Source organism: Papaver somniferum, chromosome 5 (assembly GCF_003573695.1).
Source record: "Papaver somniferum cultivar HN1 chromosome 5, ASM357369v1, whole genome shotgun sequence".
NCBI classification, from domain to species: Eukaryota; Viridiplantae; Streptophyta; class Magnoliopsida; order Ranunculales; family Papaveraceae; genus Papaver; species Papaver somniferum.
The window spans coordinates 98051050-98058085 of NC_039362.1; positions in this window are offsets into that span (position 1 = coordinate 98051050).

Consider the following 7036-nt stretch of genomic DNA (forward strand, 5'->3'; position numbering starts at 1 on the left):
TAAGCAAGAGTTATAGGACTTTGGGTCTATATAAGCTTAACGGAAAAACTGATGATGTGAACGTAGTTGATTCTTGTGATATCTTTGTGTGATTGATTGTTTTACGTGGTAGACTTGGAACCGTAAACATATAAGTCAATGCTTAACTGGCTAGCATAGGCTTCGTACCCAAATTTAGTTTGGATTTTGAACACAAAAGTGAAATCTGTGAAGAATAAAAATATGCTATAAAATCTTTTAGCACAAATGTTCAGAGTAATTCTAAGCCTTTAGAATTAATTCAGTTAGGCCTAGTTGACATGAGTTCAACCCAAAACCACTGTGGTAAAAGATGGTTATAACTTCCGTAGATGATTGTACGAGGTACTATCTTGTATACTTGCTTAGGATAAGGATGACGCCTTAGAAGCCTTAAGATGTATAAACTTGAAGTTGGAAACCAATTAGAAGCCTTGAACATAACAACCGTATCCTTAAGGAGATGATAATTTCCATGTTGATTAGTTCAGGATTACCTGCGGCCTTGTGGGGGGAGGCAGTCCTCTTAACTAGTATATCCTGAATAAAGTACCCTTTTAAGAATCAGATGAAACTCCATATGGTTTATGGAACGGTAGTGACCTTCTTATGAATGTGTCAAAGTGTGGGGGCGTTTGACTAAGATTGTAATTCCTCTTCCTAAAAGAACTAGATTGAAACCAAAAATGTTGATTGTGTTTTCGTATAGGGTATATTGAGTATACTTCTACAAATAGATTTTTGGTTGTGTGTTCTGATTTTTTCTGACATTGGTGTGAATATTATTACGGAATCTAGGGATGCTGAGTTCTTTGAACATGTTTATTCTAAACCTGTACCTCATTAGAGATGTGTTGTTGATCCCCTAGATTTATCTTCAAATAGTCAGAACTTATTTTAAAGGAAGATGAAGTTGATGTTGAGCCTAAGAGAAGTAAAATAATTAGACTTGAGACTTCTTATGAAACCGACTTCATAACATGCCTAGCTTAGTCTGAGCCACAGACTTGTAAAGAAGCCTTAATATCTACTGAAACCCCATTCTGGTAAGAAGCTTCATTTAGTGAAATGGACTCAGTCCGTTGGAACTAGACTTGGGAGCTTTCTAGTTTACCTCCAGGTTGTAAGACCATGGGATGTAAATGAGTCTTTAAGAGGAAACGATAGGTAGATGAAACTGTGGAAAAATATTAAGCTAAGTTGGTAGCTAAAGGCTATAAACTAAAAGAAGGTGTAGATTTCCTTGATTCTAATTCAATTGTGACGGAAATTACTTCCGTTGAGATACTAATTGTTATTGCTGCCATAAAGAACGTAGAGATACATCAGATGGATGTTAAGACAGCTTTTTCTAAAACCGTGAATTAGGTAAAGAAATTTACATAGATCAACCTGAAGACTTTGTAGTGAAAGGTTGTGAATACAAAGTTTGTAATTTGAAAAATCTTTGTATGGTTTTCAAATAAGCACGTAAACAGTGACATGGAAAATTTAATCATGTGATAATGGATAGTGGATTTAAATTAATGAATCTGACAAGTATGTCTACAAGTAACTTGTTAAGGATGTCTGTGTAATTGTATGCTTGTATGTTGATGATATGCTTGATACAAACATAGATGTGATCAATTCCACTAAAAACATGCACTGAATGAGAACATTGACTTGAAAGACTTGGGCCCTTTTGATGTAATATTAGGGATGAGGATTAGAAGATAATCAAACATTTATAAGTCTTAGTCGTTCTCATCATGTTGAGTTGTGCTTAAGAGATACAATCAGTCTGATTGTAAACCTGCTTGTACTTCGTACGATTATTCTTGTAGTCTCAAGAAAAATAAGGGTAGTGGAGTATCTTAACTTGAATACTCAAAAGTTATAGGATGTCTGATGAATTTAATGAACTGTAAGAGTCCAGACATTGCCTATATTGTGAGTAAGTTAAGTGGATATAATTGTAGTCCAGAGTAAGAGAATTCAGATGCACTGAGTAGAGTATTATGGTACCTAAAATACTCTTTTGATTTATGAAAGGTATCTTGTTGTCCTTTGGACTTTATGATGCAAACTGGATAGTTGACTCAGAGGAGTCTAAGTCTACGAGTGGATATGGTTTCACTCTAACATGTGGGTTTGTTGTTGGAAGATTTCCAAACAAACATATCGCTCAATTCATTATGGAATCTGAGAGTATTGCGTTAGATAAAGCATGAGAGGGGGTCGAGTGCCTAAGATGATTTTTAGAAGACATTCCTCTTTGGCATAGGCCTGTGCCAGCTATATCTATACATTGTGTTAGCGAAGCTATAATAGTTAAAGCTAAGAAATAACTAATCTCAATCGGCGTTATTTCCATTGATTGGATAAAGTCCAAGGAGAATATCGCGCAATCTTTGACGAAAGGTTTGTACAAAGAGATAGTTAAAAATGCATCGAGGGGGTTGGGGCTTAAGCTCATATATTAAACTTGCCATGAAGGATACTCAACCTTGCTGACTGGAGATCCCATGATCAAGGTTTCGAATGAGACAACTAATTTGTGGTGGGTAAAGGTAAACACTATCAGATATTTTCATTCTCTGTCCCTTCCCTATGGTGTAGACGTGATAGTGTGACTGCATGTGGAGGATGACTTTTTAATAAGTCTTAATGAGTTCTATAGTTTCAATTTAAGATTGAAGTGGGGTGTAGCAGTAACACTCTTTATGGAAACTCACCTATCTGAATGAGGAAGTGGGTCGCTTCCTGTGAGAATATGAGCTGATTCTCTAGAGCATTCTGAGAAACAGGATACGTCCAGGGCCAAAACGGACAAAACGGCACGAGCTTGGCAGCAATCTTGGAGATATCACCCGTGGTTGTTATCACGAATTACATCAAATGCTAGCAGTTCAAGACATAGTTCACTGTCTCTAGCAAGTAATTCTGGTAATATCTCACTAAGCAAAGGTTCAAGACCTCATGGACACCTCTGCCTAAAATGGTATTTCCTGCGTTTTTTATGTGATTTTCATTTTGATGGTTTTGGTATTACTGGAACTTAGGACCTAAAGGTCACTAAGGGTTCACTAGTTCATGCTTTTTCACTTTGGTGAAAGATACCTATGGTCTCACCATGTGAGAATTAAAGATGAAAGCTCTCAATACTATTATGATTTATGCAATCCATAGTATGACCCTGGGGTCAACACACTTTTGTGTGAGGGAGAGGACGTAGAAATGACTAGTATGATTTCAACACTTGCACGATCAGTCTGTTTGGATCGTGAGGTTGGGATGTTTATTTACCAAGATCTATCTGTGTTTTCATGTTTTATTGAGTTTTCATTCATGTGGGGGATTGTTGGAAAACAATTAATAAAAAAATAATTTTTTAAAGTTTTAATAAAAAATTATAATTTATTGTTTTATTTTGTGAATGAAACTTTTTAGTCCCACATCGTGGAGTTTCCAATTTTTAGTAGTTTTAAGAAACTATATAAACCTTTTAGTCTCACATCGGGGAGTTTTTCTTCTTAAGTTGTATTTGTCAATTATATAAAGAAATTCACTACTTTTGTAAAATCTATGGGAAAGGGGTTGCTCTATATTTTAGAGGGACCCCTAAGGGAAAATATTTTATAGCGGTTTTTAAGCATTCGCGATTTTCCTTAACGGTTTTTTCGGAGTTGCCAAGCTCAAGTTGAGCATCTACTACATATGCTAGTAGTAGGTGTATTAGGGTGTTTTATCCTGGAGATATCTGTCCTGTGAGGGCTATAGCATCACTCTTGAGTGTAGCCGGGCGCTAATGTCTTAAGGACAGCGTGTTGAACACGTGACTCACTCTATTTTCCAAAGTTTTGCCTTGTTGCTGTTGCGGAGATACGGGGAGCTTGTTCGTTTCGTCAAAGCAATCACTTCCATTATAAAGGAGCTAAGTATCAATAACTTTTGCTTATTTGATTTTTATTTGTTTTTGATTATTGCACCCAACAAACTTAAGACATTATATTTTGTAATAATCGAAAACGATTGATTGGTTTGTGAATCATGGATGTTAATTGTGGAGTGAAAAACAAAAACGAATTTCTGGTCAGCTGTATAGTTTCAATTTTATCTTTTAATCTAGAAAGAATTTCGATGAACCCTTTTGACACAACGTAGTAGACATCCTGATAGTTACCCGTGTAAAATTTCAGAATTTTTGGAGTTGTAAAAGTATTTTTTTGATATTTTACAAAACAGAAAAACGTTTCTGAAAAATTCTGACGAGCAGAAAATTGTTGTTAACTAAATTAATTTTTGTGGGGTAACCATGAGTTTTTTGAAACGCTGATTCAAACGAAGTTTGTATATATAGATGTTATCTTCAAAACTCATATTTTACTTTCTGATTTGGAATTGTGATTTGTGAATAAAGGTGTCATCTCCGAGGGACATGGCTAATAGCCGCATGTGGTTGGAAACAAATCTTCCAAAGATGGCAAAGGTGAGAACATCGAACGCAACTCTAAGCATGGTCTTCATGATAAAGGTATATTTCGTAAACCTGAATCTGGAATTACTTTAGTTAAGGGTGAGTGTTATGTTTGTAAAATTTCTGGCCACGCGGCAGTAAATTGTAGACAACATAAAAACCTTAATAAGTAGAAAGTTAATGCTAATTTAGTTGAAACAAACTAGAACGAGTTTGGTGGCATGATGTCGGAAGTTATTTTAATAACCAATGTGAGAGACTAGTAGGTGGACTCTGGAGCCACCAAGAATGTTTGTTGAAACAGAGACCTGTTCACCTCCTATCATAGGATAGGGGATGTCGAGAAACTCTTATTGAGTAACTCATATGCAATAGAGGTTGCATAAAAGGAAAAGGTCGAGCAGAAGCTCATATATGTAATATTCTCACATTGAATGAAGTTTTCATGTTCCGAGCATATGCGAAAATCTTGTATCTTGTTCTGTTGTAGATGGAAAAATATTTAAGATCTTAATTGAATCTGGAAAACTTGTTGTAACTAGGCAGTGATTTTTTAAGCAAGAGTTATAGGACTTTGGGTCTATATAAGCTTAACGAAAAAACTGATGATGTGAACGTAGTTGATTCTTGTGATATCTTTGTGTGATTGATTGTTTTACGTGGTAGACTTGGAACCGTAAACTTATAAGTCAATGCTTAACTGGCTAGCATAGGCTTCGTACCCAAATTTAGTTTGGATTTTGAACACAAAAGTGAAATCTTTGAAGAATCAAAATATGCTATAAAATCTTTTAGCACAAATGTTCAGAGTAATTCTAAGCCTTTAGAATTAATTCAGTTAGGCCTAGTTGACATGAGTTCAACCCAAAACCACTGTGGTAAAAGATGGTTATAACTTCCGTAGATGATTGTACGAGGTACTATCTTGTATACTTGATTAGGATAAGGATGACGCCTTAGAAGCCTTAAGATTTATAAACTTGATGTTGGAAACCAATTAGAAGCCTTGAACATAACAACCGTATCCTTAAGGATATGATAATTTCCATGTTGATTAGTTCAGGATTACCTGCGGCCTTGTGGGGGGAGGCAGTCCTCTTAACTAGTATATCCTGAATAAATTACCCTTTTAAGAATCAGATGAAACTCCATATGGTTTATGGAACGGTAGATGACCTTCTTATGAATGTGTCAAAGTGTGGGGGCGTTTGACTAAGATTGTAATTCCTCTTCCTAAAGAACTAGATTGAAACCAAAAATGTTGATTGTGTTTTCGTATAGGGTATATTGAGTATACTTCTACAAATAGATTTTTGGTTGTGTGTTCTGATTTTTTCTGACATTGGTGTGAATATTATTACGGAATCTAGGGATGCTGAGTTCTTTGAACATGTTTATTCTAAACCTGTACCTCATTAGAGATGTGTTGTTGATCCCCTAGATTTATTTTCAAATAGTCAGAACTTATTTTAAAGGAAGATGAAGTTGATGTTGAGCCTAAGAGAAGTAAAATAATTAGACTTGAGACTTCTTATGAAACCGACTTCATAACATGCCTAGCTTAGTCTGAGCCACAGACTTGTAAAGAAGCCTTAATATCTACTAAAACCCCATTCTGGTAAGAAGCTTCATTTAGTGAAATGGACTCAGTCCGTTGGAACCAGACTTGGGAGCTTTCTAGTTTACCTCCAGGTTGTAAGACCATGGGATGTAAATGAGTCTTTAAGAGGAAACGATAGGTAGATGAAACTGTGGAAAAATATTAAGCTAAGTTGGTAGCTAAAGGCTATAAACTAAAAGAAGGTGTAGATTTCCTTGATTCTAATTCAATTGTGACGGAAATTACTTCCGTTGAGATACTAATTGTTATTGCTGCCATAAAGAACGTAGAGATACATCAGATGGATGTTAAGACAGCTTTTTCTAAAACAGTGAATTAGGTAAAGAAATTTACATAGATCAACCTGAAGACTTTGTAGTGAAAGGTTGTGAATACAAAGTTTGTAATTTGAAAAATCTTTGTATGGTTTTCAAATAAGCACGTAAACAGTGACATGGAAAATTTAATCATGTGATAATGGATAGTGGATTTAAATTAATGAATCTGACAAGTATGTCTACAAGTAACTTGTTAAGGATGTCTGTGTAATTGTATGCTTGTATGTTGATGATATGCTTGATACAAACATAGATGTGATCAATTCCACTAAAAACATGCACTGAATGAGAACACTGACTTGAAAGACTTGGGCCCTTTTGATGTAATCTTAGGGATGAGGATTAGAAGATAATCAAACATTTATAAGTCTTAGTCGTTCTCATTATGTTGAGTTGTGCTTAAGAGATACAATCAGTCTGATTGTAAACCTGCTTGTACTTCGTACGATTATTCTTGTAGTCTCAAGAAAAATAAGGGTAGTGGAGTATCTTAACTTGAATACTCAAAAGTTATAGGATGTCTGATGAATTTAATGAACTGTAAGAGTCCAGACATTGCCTATATTGTGAGTAAGTTAAGTGGATATAATTGTAGTCCAGAGCAAGAGAATTCAGATGCAC